The sequence below is a fragment of the Eleutherodactylus coqui genome, chromosome 7 (assembly GCF_035609145.1).
Source record: "Eleutherodactylus coqui strain aEleCoq1 chromosome 7, aEleCoq1.hap1, whole genome shotgun sequence".
Taxonomy (NCBI): domain Eukaryota; kingdom Metazoa; phylum Chordata; class Amphibia; order Anura; family Eleutherodactylidae; genus Eleutherodactylus; species Eleutherodactylus coqui.
The window spans coordinates 219315127-219337679 of NC_089843.1; the positions used below are offsets into that span (position 1 = coordinate 219315127).

Consider the following 22553-nt stretch of genomic DNA (forward strand, 5'->3'; position numbering starts at 1 on the left):
TGTGCTGTGCACAGTGGATACAATGTTGCGAGCTCCACGGCAGCAGACGGGCTGAGTGTCAATCAAAGTGCTCGTTTGTTAGCAGCAGAAGCAGCCACAGCTGCGCTGCACCTCTTGCTCGTCAGTTTTGTTTTTCTGCTTTTGGAAACTGCTGTAGGAAAGGGGGTGCACCGGTCCTGGAGGTACTGCAATACCAGGTCAATGCGCGGAGTGGACAGAGCAAGCTCTTTTTCCAGCTCCCTGTTCTAAAAATCCATTTAATATATGGTCCCCAGATAGGGGACGTATCAGATATTAAACTGATAAGAACAGATACTACACTTGATCTTAGCCAAAAGGCCGAGAAGCGATAACCCGAAATGGGTTTCACCTGCAGCCCGGCCCGCCCAACTCCACTTCCAAGGCTTGAGGCAACACGCTCAGCCGGCACTCTGGGCGCACCCACAATGCACCCAGGGAGATGGAAGAGTTTTGCATAGGCCCGCCCCACGCCTTCTCAACCGCGCCCTCCCTCCCTCAGTCCTTCCTCTTGCACCGTGCTCACGCATCCTAGGCTTGCAGAGCCTGCTGCTGCTGCTGCTGATGCAGGACTCGTCAGCTCCCTACCCAGGATGGTTAAGCCGGCGATGACACTAGAAGCAAGCACTAGTTTGTCTCTGAAGGTGCGTCGGCCGGTCGGTTGGAGGGATCTCTTCGGCCGGCCGCATTTCGAGTGGGGACGGATGGAAACTTTTTACCTGAAATGAGGGAAATTGGCTTCGGCCCCATAGGGCTTTATTGCCTTCCCCTGGGCCGGCATTAGTAGACCCTAGTAAGGAGAATAATAGAACGGCATGGTCATCCGAAGAACTTAAAAACATACAGCAGGCCTTTTTTTCCCGCCATACATACATAACTACAGATTTTATATTTTTTTTACATATATATATATATATATATCTCTATCACACACACACACACACAATCTTAAATCTATCTTTAATCTATATCTACAAAATCTATAATTCAGAAATAATCCATATCTATATTCTACGTAATTAATAAAGATAGATTAGATAGGATAGGATAGGATAGGATAGATAGACACATACATGCATACATACTGTATGCAAATGAGCCAGGTATTTGGAATGCTGATGATGTCACTCCCTTGTGATGTCATACATACATACTGTATGCAAATGAGCCAGGTGTTTGGAATGCTGATGATGTCACTCCCTTGTGATGTCATGAGCCAGGTGTATGGCAGGCTGATGTCACTCCATTGTGATGTCATCAATTTAGAAGCATAAATACCGGGCTTGGCAGCGATTTCAGTCAGTCTCTGCTGCAGCTGGGAGACGGGAGATGGTCTTTATCTCTACCAAGAAGCTGCAGAACTACCGGCAACTGCAGAACTACCGGCAACTGCTGAACTACCGGTAACTGCAGAACTACCGGCAACTGCAGAACTACCGGCAACTGCTGAACTTCCGGCAACTGCTGAACTTCCGGCAACTGCTGAACTTCCGGCAACTGCTGAACTACCGGCAACTGCAGAACTACCAGTAACTGCATCATTTTTATTTTATTCAATATAGGTTTTATTGGTTTCATGGAGGGGGGGGGGGGGGAAACTTTTGCCTTATCTCAAAGCAATGTAAAAATAACTTTGACAATGAAACTTAATAAATAAATTTTGAGTTGAACTATATAATGTTTGTCTGTGATATTTTATAAGGTCTACAAACAGGGGAAGGGGGGGGGAGCGGTAAGGGAGGGTAGGTATCTATGACACGGGAGAAAGAGAAAATAAAACAAAAAGGGGGAGGGGGGGGCGCTCCGGGATTGCTGTTTCTCTTTACGATTGTGGTTTAAACGTGTTACTCACATGCCCCTGTCTGTAGGCACCTAGTAAATAGGGGTGAGCTCCGGGCATCTATCCATATCGCCCAGGTGTGATACAATTTATCATAGCCTGACGGCTCATCTAGAAGCCTCATTCTCTCCCTACGCTCTATTTCGTGGATCAGTTATTTTTAGCGGAGTGCATTTTTAATGCAGCACACAAGGGGGAGACAGCGGCCTACCAAAATCGAGTTGGCTGCTGCTGTGGCTTTCTTTTTTTTTAAAAAAAAGGTAGGTTCCGTTCTTCCACGGTGAGGAATAGGCAGGGAGGTTCCGTTTTTGCCAGCTGGGGAATGCTTATAGGCAAGGCCTTATCCCTGCTGGTGCATGTAACGTCAGACCACGTTTCAGACATGCAGCAGCGGCAGCATTCATTCAGTCAGTGGCTCACAAACGAGCTCCGTGCAAGTTTACATTAAACAGACACATTTCTCTCTTTACTGTATTGACTGCGGTCTTTAGCGAGCGGTTGAACTGTTTCTGTGTCCATGCATTGAATAAAGCAATACATCCTTTTAAAGTAGACGTCCGTTCGTTGGAGTTCTTTGCTCCCCGGGTGTTGCTCCATCTGTAAGCGTTGGCCTGGATCCTCATGGACGGAATACTGCCCATCCCACGTGGAGCGTGTATCTCAGCCCGCGTGGAGCGCTGCAGTCCAATGAGGTATTCCGTGCTGCATAGCAAGCCTCGGGCCTGTGTGATTGGGGGTCCACTGCTGTCTGTCCACTCTGAAGCGCACATCCGGGGCCGGCCGCTTTTCGACTACCAGCGACTGCAGGTCACTCACACAGGCTGGTTGGAATGGCCTAGCATTATCCTGATCCGGAGGTGTAACTTGAAGCTGCGGGGCCCCAGTACAAAGTCTGGGACTGGGCCCCCAAACTATAAAGCTTCATTGATAGCATTGGTTTACAATGTGGGGAAGAGAGACTTTATGGGCCCCCTAGGGCTCCGGGCCCCAGGTGCGACCGCACCCCCTGCACATACACCCATGACCCGAATACGTGGAGCATACAGATGCAGGCTGCCAGGATACGCTGTGCCTGCCCGATGTTTCCAACTTGGCTATTAGCGCAGCGGTAGGTACGAACTATAGAGTGCGGCTGGCATATGAACTGCTGTGTGTTGTTTTGCTTCCAGTTGTACCTGTGCTGTGCACAGTGGATACAATGTTGCGAGCTCCACGGCAGCAGACGGGCTGAGTGTCAATCAAAGTGCTCGTTTGTTAGCAGCAGAAGCAGCCACAGCTGCGCTGCACCTCTTGCTCGTCAGTTTTGTTTTTCTGCTTTTGGAAACTGCTGTAGGAAAGGGGGTGCACCGGTCCTGGAGGTACTGCAATACCAGGTCAATGCGCGGAGTGGACAGAGCAAGCTCTTTTTCCAGCTCCCTGTTCTAAAAATCCATTTAATATATGGTCCCCAGATAGGGGACGTATCAGATATTAAACTGATAAGAACAGATACTACACTTGATCTTAGCCAAAAGGCCGAGAAGCGATAACCCGAAATGGGTTTCACCTGCAGCCCGGCCCGCCCAACTCCACTTCCAAGGCTTGAGGCAACACGCTCAGCCGGCACTCTGGGCGCACCCACAATGCACCCAGGGAGATGGAAGAGTTTTGCATAGGCCCGCCCCACGCCTTCTCAACCGCGCCCTCCCTCCCTCAGTCCTTCCTCTTGCACCGTGCTCACGCATCCTAGGCTTGCAGAGCCTGCTGCTGCTGCTGCTGATGCAGGACTCGTCAGCTCCCTACCCAGGATGGTTAAGCCGGCGATGACACTAGAAGCAAGCACTAGTTTGTCTCTGAAGGTGCGTCGGCCGGTCGGTTGGAGGGATCTCTTCGGCCGGCCGCATTTCGAGTGGGGACGGATGGAAACTTTTTACCTGAAATGAGGGAAATTGGCTTCGGCCCCATAGGGCTTTATTGCCTTCCCCTGGGCCGGCATTAGTAGACCCTAGTAAGGAGAATAATAGAACGGCATGGTCATCCGAAGAACTTAAAAACATACAGCAGGCCTTTTTTTCCCGCCATACATACATAACTACAGATTTTATATTTTTTTTACATATATATATATATATATATCTCTATCACACACACACACACACAATCTTAAATCTATCTTTAATCTATATCTACAAAATCTATAATTCAGAAATAATCCATATCTATATTCTACGTAATTAATAAAGATAGATTAGATAGGATAGGATAGGATAGGATAGATAGACACATACATGCATACATACTGTATGCAAATGAGCCAGGTATTTGGAATGCTGATGATGTCACTCCCTTGTGATGTCATACATACATACTGTATGCAAATGAGCCAGGTGTTTGGAATGCTGATGATGTCACTCCCTTGTGATGTCATGAGCCAGGTGTATGGCAGGCTGATGTCACTCCATTGTGATGTCATCAATTTAGAAGCATAAATACCGGGCTTGGCAGCGATTTCAGTCAGTCTCTGCTGCAGCTGGGAGACGGGAGATGGTCTTTATCTCTACCAAGAAGCTGCAGAACTACCGGCAACTGCAGAACTACCGGCAACTGCTGAACTACCGGTAACTGCAGAACTACCGGCAACTGCAGAACTACCGGCAACTGCTGAACTTCCGGCAACTGCTGAACTTCCGGCAACTGCTGAACTTCCGGCAACTGCTGAACTACCGGCAACTGCAGAACTACCAGTAACTGCATCATTTTTATTTTATTCAATATAGGTTTTATTGGTTTCATGGAGGGGGGGGGGGGGGAAACTTTTGCCTTATCTCAAAGCAATGTAAAAATAACTTTGACAATGAAACTTAATAAATAAATTTTGAGTTGAACTATATAATGTTTGTCTGTGATATTTTATAAGGTCTACAAACAGGGGAAGGGGGGGGGAGCGGTAAGGGAGGGTAGGTATCTATGACACGGGAGAAAGAGAAAATAAAACAAAAAGGGGGAGGGGGGGGCGCTCCGGGATTGCTGTTTCTCTTTACGATTGTGGTTTAAACGTGTTACTCACATGCCCCTGTCTGTAGGCACCTAGTAAATAGGGGTGAGCTCCGGGCATCTATCCATATCGCCCAGGTGTGATACAATTTATCATAGCCTGACGGCTCATCTAGAAGCCTCATTCTCTCCCTACGCTCTATTTCGTGGATCAGTTATTTTTAGCGGAGTGCATTTTTAATGCAGCACACAAGGGGGAGACAGCGGCCTACCAAAATCGAGTTGGCTGCTGCTGTGGCTTTCTTTTTTTTTAAAAAAAAGGTAGGTTCCGTTCTTCCACGGTGAGGAATAGGCAGGGAGGTTCCGTTTTTGCCAGCTGGGGAATGCTTATAGGCAAGGCCTTATCCCTGCTGGTGCATGTAACGTCAGACCACGTTTCAGACATGCAGCAGCGGCAGCATTCATTCAGTCAGTGGCTCACAAACGAGCTCCGTGCAAGTTTACATTAAACAGACACATTTCTCTCTTTACTGTATTGACTGCGGTCTTTAGCGAGCGGTTGAACTGTTTCTGTGTCCATGCATTGAATAAAGCAATACATCCTTTTAAAGTAGACGTCCGTTCGTTGGAGTTCTTTGCTCCCCGGGTGTTGCTCCATCTGTAAGCGTTGGCCTGGATCCTCATGGACGGAATACTGCCCATCCCACGTGGAGCGTGTATCTCAGCCCGCGTGGAGCGCTGCAGTCCAATGAGGTATTCCGTGCTGCATAGCAAGCCTCGGGCCTGTGTGATTGGGGGTCCACTGCTGTCTGTCCACTCTGAAGCGCACATCCGGGGCCGGCCGCTTTTCGACTACCAGCGACTGCAGGTCACTCACACAGGCTGGTTGGAATGGCCTAGCATTATCCTGATCCGGAGGTGTAACTTGAAGCTGCGGGGCCCCAGTACAAAGTCTGGGACTGGGCCCCCAAACTATAAAGCTTCATTGATAGCATTGGTTTACAATGTGGGGAAGAGAGACTTTATGGGCCCCCTAGGGCTCCGGGCCCCAGGTGCGACCGCACCCCCTGCACATACACCCATGACCCGAATACGTGGAGCATACAGATGCAGGCTGCCAGGATACGCTGTGCCTGCCCGATGTTTCCAACTTGGCTATTAGCGCAGCGGTAGGTACGAACTATAGAGTGCGGCTGGCATATGAACTGCTGTGTGTTGTTTTGCTTCCAGTTGTACCTGTGCTGTGCACAGTGGATACAATGTTGCGAGCTCCACGGCAGCAGACGGGCTGAGTGTCAATCAAAGTGCTCGTTTGTTAGCAGCAGAAGCAGCCACAGCTGCGCTGCACCTCTTGCTCGTCAGTTTTGTTTTTCTGCTTTTGGAAACTGCTGTAGGAAAGGGGGTGCACCGGTCCTGGAGGTACTGCAATACCAGGTCAATGCGCGGAGTGGACAGAGCAAGCTCTTTTTCCAGCTCCCTGTTCTAAAAATCCATTTAATATATGGTCCCCAGATAGGGGACGTATCAGATATTAAACTGATAAGAACAGATACTACACTTGATCTTAGCCAAAAGGCCGAGAAGCGATAACCCGAAATGGGTTTCACCTGCAGCCCGGCCCGCCCAACTCCACTTCCAAGGCTTGAGGCAACACGCTCAGCCGGCACTCTGGGCGCACCCACAATGCACCCAGGGAGATGGAAGAGTTTTGCATAGGCCCGCCCCACGCCTTCTCAACCGCGCCCTCCCTCCCTCAGTCCTTCCTCTTGCACCGTGCTCACGCATCCTAGGCTTGCAGAGCCTGCTGCTGCTGCTGCTGATGCAGGACTCGTCAGCTCCCTACCCAGGATGGTTAAGCCGGCGATGACACTAGAAGCAAGCACTAGTTTGTCTCTGAAGGTGCGTCGGCCGGTCGGTTGGAGGGATCTCTTCGGCCGGCCGCATTTCGAGTGGGGACGGATGGAAACTTTTTACCTGAAATGAGGGAAATTGGCTTCGGCCCCATAGGGCTTTATTGCCTTCCCCTGGGCCGGCATTAGTAGACCCTAGTAAGGAGAATAATAGAACGGCATGGTCATCCGAAGAACTTAAAAACATACAGCAGGCCTTTTTTTCCCGCCATACATACATAACTACAGATTTTATATTTTTTTTACATATATATATATATATATATCTCTATCACACACACACACACACAATCTTAAATCTATCTTTAATCTATATCTACAAAATCTATAATTCAGAAATAATCCATATCTATATTCTACGTAATTAATAAAGATAGATTAGATAGGATAGGATAGGATAGGATAGATAGACACATACATGCATACATACTGTATGCAAATGAGCCAGGTATTTGGAATGCTGATGATGTCACTCCCTTGTGATGTCATACATACATACTGTATGCAAATGAGCCAGGTGTTTGGAATGCTGATGATGTCACTCCCTTGTGATGTCATGAGCCAGGTGTATGGCAGGCTGATGTCACTCCATTGTGATGTCATCAATTTAGAAGCATAAATACCGGGCTTGGCAGCGATTTCAGTCAGTCTCTGCTGCAGCTGGGAGACGGGAGATGGTCTTTATCTCTACCAAGAAGCTGCAGAACTACCGGCAACTGCAGAACTACCGGCAACTGCTGAACTACCGGTAACTGCAGAACTACCGGCAACTGCAGAACTACCGGCAACTGCTGAACTTCCGGCAACTGCTGAACTTCCGGCAACTGCTGAACTTCCGGCAACTGCTGAACTACCGGCAACTGCAGAACTACCAGTAACTGCATCATTTTTATTTTATTCAATATAGGTTTTATTGGTTTCATGGAGGGGGGGGGGGGGGAAACTTTTGCCTTATCTCAAAGCAATGTAAAAATAACTTTGACAATGAAACTTAATAAATAAATTTTGAGTTGAACTATATAATGTTTGTCTGTGATATTTTATAAGGTCTACAAACAGGGGAAGGGGGGGGGAGCGGTAAGGGAGGGTAGGTATCTATGACACGGGAGAAAGAGAAAATAAAACAAAAAGGGGGAGGGGGGGGCGCTCCGGGATTGCTGTTTCTCTTTACGATTGTGGTTTAAACGTGTTACTCACATGCCCCTGTCTGTAGGCACCTAGTAAATAGGGGTGAGCTCCGGGCATCTATCCATATCGCCCAGGTGTGATACAATTTATCATAGCCTGACGGCTCATCTAGAAGCCTCATTCTCTCCCTACGCTCTATTTCGTGGATCAGTTATTTTTAGCGGAGTGCATTTTTAATGCAGCACACAAGGGGGAGACAGCGGCCTACCAAAATCGAGTTGGCTGCTGCTGTGGCTTTCTTTTTTTTTAAAAAAAAGGTAGGTTCCGTTCTTCCACGGTGAGGAATAGGCAGGGAGGTTCCGTTTTTGCCAGCTGGGGAATGCTTATAGGCAAGGCCTTATCCCTGCTGGTGCATGTAACGTCAGACCACGTTTCAGACATGCAGCAGCGGCAGCATTCATTCAGTCAGTGGCTCACAAACGAGCTCCGTGCAAGTTTACATTAAACAGACACATTTCTCTCTTTACTGTATTGACTGCGGTCTTTAGCGAGCGGTTGAACTGTTTCTGTGTCCATGCATTGAATAAAGCAATACATCCTTTTAAAGTAGACGTCCGTTCGTTGGAGTTCTTTGCTCCCCGGGTGTTGCTCCATCTGTAAGCGTTGGCCTGGATCCTCATGGACGGAATACTGCCCATCCCACGTGGAGCGTGTATCTCAGCCCGCGTGGAGCGCTGCAGTCCAATGAGGTATTCCGTGCTGCATAGCAAGCCTCGGGCCTGTGTGATTGGGGGTCCACTGCTGTCTGTCCACTCTGAAGCGCACATCCGGGGCCGGCCGCTTTTCGACTACCAGCGACTGCAGGTCACTCACACAGGCTGGTTGGAATGGCCTAGCATTATCCTGATCCGGAGGTGTAACTTGAAGCTGCGGGGCCCCAGTACAAAGTCTGGGACTGGGCCCCCAAACTATAAAGCTTCATTGATAGCATTGGTTTACAATGTGGGGAAGAGAGACTTTATGGGCCCCCTAGGGCTCCGGGCCCCAGGTGCGACCGCACCCCCTGCACATACACCCATGACCCGAATACGTGGAGCATACAGATGCAGGCTGCCAGGATACGCTGTGCCTGCCCGATGTTTCCAACTTGGCTATTAGCGCAGCGGTAGGTACGAACTATAGAGTGCGGCTGGCATATGAACTGCTGTGTGTTGTTTTGCTTCCAGTTGTACCTGTGCTGTGCACAGTGGATACAATGTTGCGAGCTCCACGGCAGCAGACGGGCTGAGTGTCAATCAAAGTGCTCGTTTGTTAGCAGCAGAAGCAGCCACAGCTGCGCTGCACCTCTTGCTCGTCAGTTTTGTTTTTCTGCTTTTGGAAACTGCTGTAGGAAAGGGGGTGCACCGGTCCTGGAGGTACTGCAATACCAGGTCAATGCGCGGAGTGGACAGAGCAAGCTCTTTTTCCAGCTCCCTGTTCTAAAAATCCATTTAATATATGGTCCCCAGATAGGGGACGTATCAGATATTAAACTGATAAGAACAGATACTACACTTGATCTTAGCCAAAAGGCCGAGAAGCGATAACCCGAAATGGGTTTCACCTGCAGCCCGGCCCGCCCAACTCCACTTCCAAGGCTTGAGGCAACACGCTCAGCCGGCACTCTGGGCGCACCCACAATGCACCCAGGGAGATGGAAGAGTTTTGCATAGGCCCGCCCCACGCCTTCTCAACCGCGCCCTCCCTCCCTCAGTCCTTCCTCTTGCACCGTGCTCACGCATCCTAGGCTTGCAGAGCCTGCTGCTGCTGCTGCTGATGCAGGACTCGTCAGCTCCCTACCCAGGATGGTTAAGCCGGCGATGACACTAGAAGCAAGCACTAGTTTGTCTCTGAAGGTGCGTCGGCCGGTCGGTTGGAGGGATCTCTTCGGCCGGCCGCATTTCGAGTGGGGACGGATGGAAACTTTTTACCTGAAATGAGGGAAATTGGCTTCGGCCCCATAGGGCTTTATTGCCTTCCCCTGGGCCGGCATTAGTAGACCCTAGTAAGGAGAATAATAGAACGGCATGGTCATCCGAAGAACTTAAAAACATACAGCAGGCCTTTTTTTCCCGCCATACATACATAACTACAGATTTTATATTTTTTTTACATATATATATATATATATATATCTCTATCACACACACACACACACAATCTTAAATCTATCTTTAATCTATATCTACAAAATCTATAATTCAGAAATAATCCATATCTATATTCTACGTAATTAATAAAGATAGATTAGATAGGATAGGATAGGATAGATAGACACATACATGCATACATACTGTATGCAAATGAGCCAGGTATTTGGAATGCTGATGATGTCACTCCCTTGTGATGTCATACATACATACTGTATGCAAATGAGCCAGGTGTTTGGAATGCTGATGATGTCACTCCCTTGTGATGTCATGAGCCAGGTGTATGGCAGGCTGATGTCACTCCATTGTGATGTCATCAATTTAGAAGCATAAATACCGGGCTTGGCAGCGATTTCAGTCAGTCTCTGCTGCAGCTGGGAGACGGGAGATGGTCTTTATCTCTACCAAGAAGCTGCAGAACTACCGGCAACTGCAGAACTACCGGCAACTGCTGAACTACCGGCAACTGCACTGCTGAACTACCGGCAACTGCTGAACTACCGGTAACTGCAGAACTACCGGCAACTGCAGAACTACCGGCAACTGCTGAACTTCCGGCAACTGCTGAACTTCCGGCAACTGCTGAACTTCCGGCAACTGCTGAACTTCCGGCAACTGCTGAACTACCGGCAACTGCAGAACTACCAGTAACTGCATCATTTTTATTTTATTCAATATAGGTTTTATTGGTTTCATGGAGGGGGGGGGGGGGGGAAACTTTTGCCTTATCTCAAAGCAATGTAAAAATAACTTTGACAATGAAACTTAATAAATAAATTTTGAGTTGAACTATATAATGTTTGTCTGTGATATTTTATAAGGTCTACAAACAGGGGAAGGGGGGGGGAGCGGTAAGGGAGGGTAGGTATCTATGACACGGGAGAAAGAGAAAATAAAACAAAAAGGGGGAGGGGGGGGCGCTCCGGGATTGCTGTTTCTCTTTACGATTGTGGTTTAAACGTGTTACTCACATGCCCCTGTCTGTAGGCACCTAGTAAATAGGGGTGAGCTCCGGGCATCTATCCATATCGCCCAGGTGTGATACAATTTATCATAGCCTGACGGCTCATCTAGAAGCCTCATTCTCTCCCTACGCTCTATTTCGTGGATCAGTTATTTTTAGCGGAGTGCATTTTTAATGCAGCACACAAGGGGGAGACAGCGGCCTACCAAAATCGAGTTGGCTGCTGCTGTGGCTTTCTTTTTTTTTAAAAAAAAGGTAGGTTCCGTTCTTCCACGGTGAGGAATAGGCAGGGAGGTTCCGTTTTTGCCAGCTGGGGAATGCTTATAGGCAAGGCCTTATCCCTGCTGGTGCATGTAACGTCAGACCACGTTTCAGACATGCAGCAGCGGCAGCATTCATTCAGTCAGTGGCTCACAAACGAGCTCCGTGCAAGTTTACATTAAACAGACACATTTCTCTCTTTACTGTATTGACTGCGGTCTTTAGCGAGCGGTTGAACTGTTTCTGTGTCCATGCATTGAATAAAGCAATACATCCTTTTAAAGTAGACGTCCGTTCGTTGGAGTTCTTTGCTCCCCGGGTGTTGCTCCATCTGTAAGCGTTGGCCTGGATCCTCATGGACGGAATACTGCCCATCCCACGTGGAGCGTGTATCTCAGCCCGCGTGGAGCGCTGCAGTCCAATGAGGTATTCCGTGCTGCATAGCAAGCCTCGGGCCTGTGTGATTGGGGGTCCACTGCTGTCTGTCCACTCTGAAGCGCACATCCGGGGCCGGCCGCTTTTCGACTACCAGCGACTGCAGGTCACTCACACAGGCTGGTTGGAATGGCCTAGCATTATCCTGATCCGGAGGTGTAACTTGAAGCTGCGGGGCCCCAGTACAAAGTCTGGGACTGGGCCCCCAAACTATAAAGCTTCATTGATAGCATTGGTTTACAATGTGGGGAAGAGAGACTTTATGGGCCCCCTAGGGCTCCGGGCCCCAGGTGCGACCGCACCCCCTGCACATACACCCATGACCCGAATACGTGGAGCATACAGATGCAGGCTGCCAGGATACGCTGTGCCTGCCCGATGTTTCCAACTTGGCTATTAGCGCAGCGGTAGGTACGAACTATAGAGTGCGGCTGGCATATGAACTGCTGTGTGTTGTTTTGCTTCCAGTTGTACCTGTGCTGTGCACAGTGGATACAATGTTGCGAGCTCCACGGCAGCAGACGGGCTGAGTGTCAATCAAAGTGCTCGTTTGTTAGCAGCAGAAGCAGCCACAGCTGCGCTGCACCTCTTGCTCGTCAGTTTTGTTTTTCTGCTTTTGGAAACTGCTGTAGGAAAGGGGGTGCACCGGTCCTGGAGGTACTGCAATACCAGGTCAATGCGCGGAGTGGACAGAGCAAGCTCTTTTTCCAGCTCCCTGTTCTAAAAATCCATTTAATATATGGTCCCCAGATAGGGGACGTATCAGATATTAAACTGATAAGAACAGATACTACACTTGATCTTAGCCAAAAGGCCGAGAAGCGATAACCCGAAATGGGTTTCACCTGCAGCCCGGCCCGCCCAACTCCACTTCCAAGGCTTGAGGCAACACGCTCAGCCGGCACTCTGGGCGCACCCACAATGCACCCAGGGAGATGGAAGAGTTTTGCATAGGCCCGCCCCACGCCTTCTCAACCGCGCCCTCCCTCCCTCAGTCCTTCCTCTTGCACCGTGCTCACGCATCCTAGGCTTGCAGAGCCTGCTGCTGCTGCTGCTGATGCAGGACTCGTCAGCTCCCTACCCAGGATGGTTAAGCCGGCGATGACACTAGAAGCAAGCACTAGTTTGTCTCTGAAGGTGCGTCGGCCGGTCGGTTGGAGGGATCTCTTCGGCCGGCCGCATTTCGAGTGGGGACGGATGGAAACTTTTTACCTGAAATGAGGGAAATTGGCTTCGGCCCCATAGGGCTTTATTGCCTTCCCCTGGGCCGGCATTAGTAGACCCTAGTAAGGAGAATAATAGAACGGCATGGTCATCCGAAGAACTTAAAAACATACAGCAGGCCTTTTTTTCCCGCCATACATACATAACTACAGATTTTATATTTTTTTTACATATATATATATATATATATATCTCTATCACACACACACACACACAATCTTAAATCTATCTTTAATCTATATCTACAAAATCTATAATTCAGAAATAATCCATATCTATATTCTACGTAATTAATAAAGATAGATTAGATAGGATAGGATAGGATAGATAGACACATACATGCATACATACTGTATGCAAATGAGCCAGGTATTTGGAATGCTGATGATGTCACTCCCTTGTGATGTCATACATACATACTGTATGCAAATGAGCCAGGTGTTTGGAATGCTGATGATGTCACTCCCTTGTGATGTCATGAGCCAGGTGTATGGCAGGCTGATGTCACTCCATTGTGATGTCATCAATTTAGAAGCATAAATACCGGGCTTGGCAGCGATTTCAGTCAGTCTCTGCTGCAGCTGGGAGACGGGAGATGGTCTTTATCTCTACCAAGAAGCTGCAGAACTACCGGCAACTGCAGAACTACCGGCAACTGCTGAACTACCGGCAACTGCACTGCTGAACTACCGGCAACTGCTGAACTACCGGTAACTGCAGAACTACCGGCAACTGCAGAACTACCGGCAACTGCTGAACTTCCGGCAACTGCTGAACTTCCGGCAACTGCTGAACTTCCGGCAACTGCTGAACTTCCGGCAACTGCTGAACTACCGGCAACTGCAGAACTACCAGTAACTGCATCATTTTTATTTTATTCAATATAGGTTTTATTGGTTTCATGGAGGGGGGGGGGGGGGGAAACTTTTGCCTTATCTCAAAGCAATGTAAAAATAACTTTGACAATGAAACTTAATAAATAAATTTTGAGTTGAACTATATAATGTTTGTCTGTGATATTTTATAAGGTCTACAAACAGGGGAAGGGGGGGGGAGCGGTAAGGGAGGGTAGGTATCTATGACACGGGAGAAAGAGAAAATAAAACAAAAAGGGGGAGGGGGGGGCGCTCCGGGATTGCTGTTTCTCTTTACGATTGTGGTTTAAACGTGTTACTCACATGCCCCTGTCTGTAGGCACCTAGTAAATAGGGGTGAGCTCCGGGCATCTATCCATATCGCCCAGGTGTGATACAATTTATCATAGCCTGACGGCTCATCTAGAAGCCTCATTCTCTCCCTACGCTCTATTTCGTGGATCAGTTATTTTTAGCGGAGTGCATTTTTAATGCAGCACACAAGGGGGAGACAGCGGCCTACCAAAATCGAGTTGGCTGCTGCTGTGGCTTTCTTTTTTTTTAAAAAAAAGGTAGGTTCCGTTCTTCCACGGTGAGGAATAGGCAGGGAGGTTCCGTTTTTGCCAGCTGGGGAATGCTTATAGGCAAGGCCTTATCCCTGCTGGTGCATGTAACGTCAGACCACGTTTCAGACATGCAGCAGCGGCAGCATTCATTCAGTCAGTGGCTCACAAACGAGCTCCGTGCAAGTTTACATTAAACAGACACATTTCTCTCTTTACTGTATTGACTGCGGTCTTTAGCGAGCGGTTGAACTGTTTCTGTGTCCATGCATTGAATAAAGCAATACATCCTTTTAAAGTAGACGTCCGTTCGTTGGAGTTCTTTGCTCCCCGGGTGTTGCTCCATCTGTAAGCGTTGGCCTGGATCCTCATGGACGGAATACTGCCCATCCCACGTGGAGCGTGTATCTCAGCCCGCGTGGAGCGCTGCAGTCCAATGAGGTATTCCGTGCTGCATAGCAAGCCTCGGGCCTGTGTGATTGGGGGTCCACTGCTGTCTGTCCACTCTGAAGCGCACATCCGGGGCCGGCCGCTTTTCGACTACCAGCGACTGCAGGTCACTCACACAGGCTGGTTGGAATGGCCTAGCATTATCCTGATCCGGAGGTGTAACTTGAAGCTGCGGGGCCCCAGTACAAAGTCTGGGACTGGGCCCCCAAACTATAAAGCTTCATTGATAGCATTGGTTTACAATGTGGGGAAGAGAGACTTTATGGGCCCCCTAGGGCTCCGGGCCCCAGGTGCGACCGCACCCCCTGCACATACACCCATGACCCGAATACGTGGAGCATACAGATGCAGGCTGCCAGGATACGCTGTGCCTGCCCGATGTTTCCAACTTGGCTATTAGCGCAGCGGTAGGTACGAACTATAGAGTGCGGCTGGCATATGAACTGCTGTGTGTTGTTTTGCTTCCAGTTGTACCTGTGCTGTGCACAGTGGATACAATGTTGCGAGCTCCACGGCAGCAGACGGGCTGAGTGTCAATCAAAGTGCTCGTTTGTTAGCAGCAGAAGCAGCCACAGCTGCGCTGCACCTCTTGCTCGTCAGTTTTGTTTTTCTGCTTTTGGAAACTGCTGTAGGAAAGGGGGTGCACCGGTCCTGGAGGTACTGCAATACCAGGTCAATGCGCGGAGTGGACAGAGCAAGCTCTTTTTCCAGCTCCCTGTTCTAAAAATCCATTTAATATATGGTCCCCAGATAGGGGACGTATCAGATATTAAACTGATAAGAACAGATACTACACTTGATCTTAGCCAAAAGGCCGAGAAGCGATAACCCGAAATGGGTTTCACCTGCAGCCCGGCCCGCCCAACTCCACTTCCAAGGCTTGAGGCAACACGCTCAGCCGGCACTCTGGGCGCACCCACAATGCACCCAGGGAGATGGAAGAGTTTTGCATAGGCCCGCCCCACGCCTTCTCAACCGCGCCCTCCCTCCCTCAGTCCTTCCTCTTGCACCGTGCTCACGCATCCTAGGCTTGCAGAGCCTGCTGCTGCTGCTGCTGATGCAGGACTCGTCAGCTCCCTACCCAGGATGGTTAAGCCGGCGATGACACTAGAAGCAAGCACTAGTTTGTCTCTGAAGGTGCGTCGGCCGGTCGGTTGGAGGGATCTCTTCGGCCGGCCGCATTTCGAGTGGGGACGGATGGAAACTTTTTACCTGAAATGAGGGAAATTGGCTTCGGCCCCATAGGGCTTTATTGCCTTCCCCTGGGCCGGCATTAGTAGACCCTAGTAAGGAGAATAATAGAACGGCATGGTCATCCGAAGAACTTAAAAACATACAGCAGGCCTTTTTTTCCCGCCATACATACATAACTACAGATTTTATATTTTTTTTACATATATATATATATATATATCTCTATCACACACACACACACACAATCTTAAATCTATCTTTAATCTATATCTACAAAATCTATAATTCAGAAATAATCCATATCTATATTCTACGTAATTAATAAAGATAGATTAGATAGGATAGGATAGGATAGATAGACACATACATGCATACATACTGTATGCAAATGAGCCAGGTATTTGGAATGCTGATGATGTCACTCCCTTGTGATGTCATACATACATACTGTATGCAAATGAGCCAGGTGTTTGGAATGCTGATGATGTCACTCCCTTGTGATGTCATGAGCCAGGTGTATGGCAGGCTGATGTCACTCCATTGTGATGTCATCAATTTAGAAGCATAAATACCGGGCTTGGCAGCGATTTCAGTCAGTCTCTGCTGCAGCTGGGAGACGGGAGATGGTCTTTATCTCTACCAAGAAGCTGCAGAACTACCGGCAACTGCAGAACTACCGGCAACTGCTGAACTACCGGCAACTGCACTGCTGAACTACCGGCAACTGCTGAACTACCGGTAACTGCAGAACTACCGGCAACTGCAGAACTACCGGCAACTGCTGAACTTCCGGCAACTGCTGAACTTCCGGCAACTGCTGAACTTCCGGCAACTGCTGAACTTCCGGCAACTGCTGAACTACCGGCAACTGCAGAACTACCAGTAACTGCATCATTTTTATTTTATTCAATATAGGTTTTATTGGTTTCATGGAGGGGGGGGGGGGGGGGAAACTTTTGCCTTATCTCAAAGCAATGTAAAAATAACTTTGACAATGAAACTTAATAAATAAATTTTGAGTTGAACTATATAATGTTTGTCTGTGATATTTTATAAGGTCTACAAACAGGGGAAGGGGGGGGGAGCGGTAAGGGAGGGTAGGTATCTATGACACGGGAGAAAGAGAAAATAAAACAAAAAGGGGGAGGGGGGGGCGCTCCGGGATTGCTGTTTCTCTTTACGATTGTGGTTTAAACGTGTTACTCACATGCCCCTGTCTGTAGGCACCTAGTAAATAGGGGTGAGCTCCGGGCATCTATCCATATCGCCCAGGTGTGATACAATTTATCATAGCCTGACGGCTCATCTAGAAGCCTCATTCTCTCCCTACGCTCTATTTCGTGGATCAGTTATTTTTAGCGGAGTGCATTTTTAATGCAGCACACAAGGGGGAGACAGCGGCCTACCAAAATCGAGTTGGCTGCTGCTGTGGCTTTCTTTTTTTTTAAAAAAAAGGTAGGTTCCGTTCTTCCACGGTGAGGAATAGGCAGGGAGGTTCCGTTTTTGCCAGCTGGGGAATGCTTATAGGCAAGGCCTTATCCCTGCTGGTGCATGTAACGTCAGACCACGTTTCAGACATGCAGCAGCGGCAGCATTCATTCAGTCAGTGGCTCACAAACGAGCTCCGTGCAAGTTTACATTAAACAGACACATTTCTCTCTTTACTGTATTGACTGCGGTCTTTAGCGAGCGGTTGAACTGTTTCTGTGTCCATGCATTGAATAAAGCAATACATCCTTTTAAAGTAGACGTCCGTTCGTTGGAGTTCTTTGCTCCCCGGGTGTTGCTCCATCTGTAAGCGTTGGCCTGGATCCTCATGGACGGAATACTGCCCATCCCACGTGGAGCGTGTATCTCAGCCCGCGTGGAGCGCTGCAGTCCAATGAGGTATTCCGTGCTGCATAGCAAGCCTCGGGCCTGTGTGATTGGGGGTCCACTGCTGTCTGTCCACTCTGAAGCGCACATCCGGGGCCGGCCGCTTTTCGACTACCAGCGACTGCAGGTCACTCACACAGGCTGGTTGGAATGGCCTAGCATTATCCTGATCCGGAGGTGTAACTTGAAGCTGCGGGGCCCCAGTACAAAGTCTGGGACTGGGCCCCCAAACTATAAAGCTTCATTGATAGCATTGGTTTACAATGTGGGGAAGAGAGACTTTATGGGCCCCCTAGGGCTCCGGGCCCCAGGTGCGACCGCACCCCCTGCACATACACCCATGACCCGAATACGTGGAGCATACAGATGCAGGCTGCCAGGATACGCTGTGCCTGCCCGATGTTTCCAACTTGGCTATTAGCGCAGCGGTAGGTACGAACTATAGAGTGCGGCTGGCATATGAACTGCTGTGTGTTGTTTTGCTTCCAGTTGTACCTGTGCTGTGCACAGTGGATACAATGTTGCGAGCTCCACGGCAGCAGACGGGCTGAGTGTCAATCAAAGTGCTCGTTTGTTAGCAGCAGAAGCAGCCACAGCTGCGCTGCACCTCTTGCTCGTCAGTTTTGTTTTTCTGCTTTTGGAAACTGCTGTAGGAAAGGGGGTGCACCGGTCCTGGAGGTACTGCAATACCAGGTCAATGCGCGGAGTGGACAGAGCAAGCTCTTTTTCCAGCTCCCTGTTCTAAAAATCCATTTAATATATGGTCCCCAGATAGGGGACGTATCAGATATTAAACTGATAAGAACAGATACTACACTTGATCTTAGCCAAAAGGCCGAGAAGCGATAACCCGAAATGGGTTTCACCTGCAGCCCGGCCCGCCCAACTCCACTTCCAAGGCTTGAGGCAACACGCTCAGCCGGCACTCTGGGCGCACCCACAATGCACCCAGGGAGATGGAAGAGTTTTAAAACCGCGCGGCGGCGACGACGACGTTCGACAAGGTTAAAGTCTATGTATATTAAATAGACTATAGATGTCTCCTGAATAGAAGAACCGCTGTATACCCTCGTAGGGCCAGTGGTATACTTGCCCCACCTTCCACACACATCACCTACATTGTGGAGAGTACGCTGTGTTTCTTCATGTCATTTGTATTGGACTCTTTTGGACATGTAAATTCTCGGCCCATGATGTATTGCAGATGAATAGTTTTACATTCATTAAATCATATTCTTCACTCATATCTGCCTACATCATCTGTGTAGGTTTTCTTGGGTTTTCTCAGTCCGCCATGTTTTCTTCAGATTACTTTCAGGAAACTTCTCCTCCATTATCAACACCAGTATCAAGTTAACTCGGGCGAAGCCGGGTATATCAGCTAGTTGTCACATATGACTTACTGCTCGGTTCGTACATAATGTATATATGATCACAACTAGGACTTATTGTATCAGAACACCTAGCTTTTATTTCTTTTTTCTTCTTACAGGCGACACGTGGGGGGGGGAGCAGATTATACAGAGAGGACATGACACGAAGCACTTCTGGTGCCCGGGGGTGGCTGCATATGGGAAGGACTTACTGCAGAGCTTTCATTTCATGTCTGGGTTTTCAGACCTGATAGATACACTGGCCTACAGAGGATCAGACTATTATATCCGACCGGCTATGTTAACTCCTTCCACGTAGGCCATATCAGCCTTGGCCAATCAGGGCCAGAGCCTGATGATCCTGGTTCAGGGCCTGACTACCCGTTTGCAGTAACCAGAACAGTGTTGTCTACGGCTCCAGTCCAGTCTTTCTTTGTTCCGGTGACAGTTTCTGAGCCTCGGGCTACGTTGCCCGATTTCTTTGCTGGTGAGAGGAAACTGGGAAGGCTGCAAGCTGTATTTTGATTTGCGACCCCACTCTTCTAGCACCGAGTACCAGAGGGTAGGAATCGTGATTTCCTGACTAAGAGGAGACCCTCAAAAGTAGGCTCTCTCTTTACCCTCCGACTATCCCACATGACAGTCTTTACACACCTTTTCAGCTCTGGGTCAAATCTATGATGAGCCTGACCGTGCTGCCTACGCTTTCTCTCAGCTGTTGTCTTTGCATCAGGTTTGGAAGGTGGCGGAGGACTACTGCTCCCAATGCACACAGCACAGTCAGGGTGGAATGACTCAGCCCTTAATGACTTGTTCTTGGTCGGCCTGTCATAAGGCCTCAAGGATCTGCTGGTTGCCCATCCCGAGCCTAATACCCTGGAGCAAGCAATGTCACTAGCTATTCGAGCAGACTGTCGACTGAGGGCCAGATTACCCATTAGGGCCAGTCTGGTTCACCTGTCCAGCTGCTTTGTAAACCAGACAACTTCATCTCCCTCCCTCCGCTGAACCCATGGAATTGGGAATGATGTCACCTAAACAGCGAAGGGAATACTGACTAAAGAAGAACCTTTGTCTTTATTATAGAGAGTCTTGTCATTGGATCGCAATCTGCGGGAAGAAGCCTCGGCAGGAAAACGTCCGCTTCCAGTCAGTTGTCGGGAGGACTGTCTAGGAGCTAAGGTACTCCAAGGTGTGTCCACGAGGTTCTTGCCCTGCGCCTTAGATTTTCTTTCCCTCTCTCGTGCAGGGCAAGCCTTTGGGGATTCCGGGGCCGCAGCAAATTTTGATTTTGTGGCTCAGATTTCTAGTTCCTTGGTACGTTTAGATCCTCCAACTCAGGTTTCTGGGGTAGACTCCACTCTGTTGCGTGCTGGTGTTATCAAGGTAGCTACCCGAGAGTTAAGATTTACTGTAGGAGCCTTGCATACTGAGTCTTGCATCTTCCTCGTCATGAAAGACTTGTCTGTGGATATAGTCTTAGGGCTACCGTAGTTAAGAGAACACAATCCAGTTATTGATTGGGACACTCTGAATCTGGTCAAGTAGGGTCCCCGGTGTACCAATCACATGTGTCCTATGAACTTACATACCTCTGTTTGTGAGGGTGTTGAGTTACCAGACTATTCGAATTTTCTGACGTTTTCTCCAAGCAGCTATCTGAAGATTTGCCTGCCCATAGAGATTTTGACTTTAAGATTGATCGGGTCCCAGGGGCCAAACTTTCTAAGGGTCAGATCTACAACATCACTGTCCCTGAGAGGGAGTCTATGAAGGACCATATACAGGACAATTCGGCCGAGGAGCACGTCTGACCCTCAGAGTCTCCTACTGGTGCTAGATTTTTCTTCGTCAAGAAGGATGGGAGTCTCAGGCCCTGTATTGATTACCGAGAGCTCGACAGGATAACCGTCAGAAACCAATACGCTCTTCCTCTCATCCCTGACCTCCTCAATCAGGTTTCCAGGGCCTACCAAGCTCGACCAGAGGGAGTTTATAATCTAATCTGTATATGGGAAGGGGATGAGTGGAAGACCGCCTTTAATACACCCCTTGGCCACTTCAAATATCTCGCTATGCCTTTTGGGTTATGTAATGCCCCAGCCATTTTCCAAGGGTATATGAATTCCATCTTCCAAAATATCATGGGTGTGTTCATTGTGGTATACCTGGATGACATCCTGATTTTCTCCTCTGACTTGGAGACACACGGTATCCGTTTACAGTCCGTGCTGACTCACCACAAAGCTAACAAATTGTTTCGCTAAATTTGAGAAATATGTTTTCAGTGTCCAGAAAATATAATTCTTGGGGTACATAATTACACCATGCAATATTCAGATGGATCCGGTAAAGGTGAAAGCAATCACGGAATGGGCTCAGCCAGTCACCGTAAAAGCGCTACAACGCTTCCTTGGGTTCGCTAACTACTATTGTAAATTTACTAAGAACTTCTCCGTGGTTGTGATGCCTTTAACGCATCTGACCAGAAAGGGGGCAGATGTGAGTACCTGGTCTTCTGATGCTCTTGCAGCCTTTTATACCCTGAATGCTACCTTCTCTTCTGGTCCTCATCCAGCCTGACCTATCCTGTCCGTTTGTGGTGGAGGTAGATGCCTCCGAGTTTGGAGTTGGAGCAGTACTGTCTTAAGGTCCCTCCACACTCACGAACCTTAGACCTTGGGCCTACGAAATTATGACATAGGCCACCGGGAATTACTGGCTATTAAGTGGGCGTTTGAATGGAGGCACTTTCTGGAAGGAACACTCCATCAAATCACTGTACTCACAGATCATAAAAACCTCATTTATCTAGACTCTGCTAAGAGGCTGAATGCTCGGCAAGCCTGCTGCGCCTTGTTCTTTTCAAGGCTCAACTTTTTGGTGATTTACAGACCAAGATCAAAAAATGTTGTTAAGGTGGATGCCTTGTCTAGGAGTTTTGGTACCCCGGAACCTTCAAAGTCTAAGCCTGAGAGTATTCTCCCCCCCCCTCCTGAAGCCCTTACGGAAGGCAAACTTCCTTTGTTGTTGAGGTTGAAAGTATTAGAGGAGACGTGTGCTTCAGTCCTAGCTGGTCACCCCGGTATCAGGAACTCCAGGATTTATTGGTGTCCTCATATGTCCAGGGATGTACGGTCATTTGTGTCTGCATGCCCGGTTTGCGCCAGGAAGAAGAGTCTTAGGATACGTTCGGAGGGTCCTCTTTTCCCTGTGCCCATTCCATCTAGGCCATGGTCCCATCTTTCCATCGACTTTATAACAAATCTGCCTCTCTCACTTGGGAACACAGTCACTTGGGT

General features: G+C 48.7%; 7 non-coding genes across 7 annotated transcripts; all 7 read right to left on the minus strand.

Moving 5' to 3' along the window:
* Positions 1-160: 160 nt before the first annotated feature.
* On the minus strand, positions 161-351 carry LOC136573822 (U2 spliceosomal RNA). Its single transcript, XR_010786040.1, has one exon. It is a non-coding gene; the product is annotated as a U2 spliceosomal RNA (small nuclear RNA).
* A 2843-nt stretch (positions 352-3194) lies between these two features.
* On the minus strand, positions 3195-3385 carry LOC136573823 (U2 spliceosomal RNA). Its single transcript, XR_010786041.1, has one exon. It is a non-coding gene; the product is annotated as a U2 spliceosomal RNA (small nuclear RNA).
* Positions 3386-6228: 2843 nt separating this feature from the next.
* On the minus strand, positions 6229-6419 carry LOC136573824 (U2 spliceosomal RNA). Its single transcript, XR_010786042.1, has one exon. It is a non-coding gene; the product is annotated as a U2 spliceosomal RNA (small nuclear RNA).
* Positions 6420-9262: 2843 nt separating this feature from the next.
* On the minus strand, positions 9263-9453 carry LOC136573825 (U2 spliceosomal RNA). Its single transcript, XR_010786043.1, has one exon. It is a non-coding gene; the product is annotated as a U2 spliceosomal RNA (small nuclear RNA).
* A 2900-nt stretch (positions 9454-12353) lies between these two features.
* On the minus strand, positions 12354-12544 carry LOC136573826 (U2 spliceosomal RNA). The gene has a single exon (XR_010786044.1). It is a non-coding gene; the product is annotated as a U2 spliceosomal RNA (small nuclear RNA).
* A 2900-nt stretch (positions 12545-15444) lies between these two features.
* LOC136573827 (U2 spliceosomal RNA) lies at positions 15445-15635 on the minus strand. The gene has a single exon (XR_010786045.1). It is a non-coding gene; the product is annotated as a U2 spliceosomal RNA (small nuclear RNA).
* Positions 15636-18534: 2899 nt separating this feature from the next.
* On the minus strand, positions 18535-18725 carry LOC136573828 (U2 spliceosomal RNA). The gene has a single exon (XR_010786046.1). It is a non-coding gene; the product is annotated as a U2 spliceosomal RNA (small nuclear RNA).
* Positions 18726-22553: the final 3828 nt, after the last annotated feature.